Source organism: Orycteropus afer, unplaced genomic scaffold (assembly GCF_000298275.1).
Source record: "Orycteropus afer afer isolate SDZICR_OR568_19922 unplaced genomic scaffold, OryAfe1.0 scaffold00068, whole genome shotgun sequence".
NCBI lineage: Eukaryota > Metazoa > Chordata > Mammalia > Tubulidentata > Orycteropodidae > Orycteropus > Orycteropus afer.
In genome coordinates, this window is record NW_006921655.1 from 1,536,075 (window position 1) to 1,537,393 (window position 1,319).

The following is a 1,319-nucleotide window of genomic DNA, read 5'->3' on the forward strand; positions in this document are numbered from 1 at the left end:
CCTTCATACTCTTCGAGAGGCCCATTGTCTGCCAACCCTGTATATGATCTTGGATACACTCTCCATTTAGACATACATAATTGTTTAGCTTCGCCACATCATTTTAATGGTTGCATCATATTCCTTTCTTTTTTTTTTTTTTGGTGACTGGACCTTATTATTTAACTAATCTTTATTGTTGAAGGTTTAAATTATGTTTAGCTTTTTTACTCTGATAAACAAAGCTTGAGTCATCCTTGTTGCTGAATCTTTACAGAAATCCATGATTATTTTCTTGGATAAATTCCCACTTCAAAGTGGGTATGATGTTTGTAAGACGTTTCACACATATTGTCAAGATACTTTGCAGAATGGCTAAATTAGGAGCCTTTTTAACTATTAAAAAGTTGAGAACCTTCCCCTATATGATAATGGAAGAAATTGCTAGAGCATATTTAACAATGGCAAAAAGACATAATTCAGCTACATTATAAAGTGAATTTTATTTGTATAAACCTCAGCACCTATACACTTCTCTCAATTTTTTTCAAAAATTCCAAACACACAGAAAACTTAAAAGATTAGTACTGTGAAAACTCTTATACCCTCCATCAGGTCTCAACAATTTTTAACATTTTTCCACTTTGCTCTCTCTCTCTCCACATGTATATATGTATACTGATTTTTTGGGGCTAAACCTTTTGAGAGTAAATTGAAGGTCTAGAAGCCTTTATGTCACTTGATCCCTAAATACATTTCCATGCACTTCCTAAAAATAAGAGCATTCCCTATACAACTACAAAATCATTATTACACCTAAGAAAATTAACAATAATTCCATAATATCATCTCATATCCAGTCTATGTGAAAATTTTCCCAATTATCTTCAAGTATAGTTAAAAAAAAAATCTCAAAAACTAGGATCCAATGAAGGCTCATGAATTACACCTAGTTATTTTATCCTTTAGTCTATTCAGTCTAGAATAGCCATTTCTTTCTTTTTGCATGACATTGTCTTTTTTGAAGACTCTAGGCCAGCTTTCTTATAGAACTTGCTGCACACTGAATTTTAGTGATTATTTCCTCATGGTGTTAACTTGTTCCTCAATTCCCTGTATTTGCTATAAATCAGAAGTTAGGTCTGGATACCACATATAAAAAGCCTCCTACTGTTGTTGATTGTATTATCCATCCTAATTCTTTTCTATCCTTTCCTGTTAGGTGATTAAGCATCCCCTCCCTTTACAATATGACTTGCAGTGTTCCTTTTTGTAGGGAGAGCATACTTCCTTACTCTATTAACAGCAGGCGGGACCATCTGACTTATATTGGCCAATGA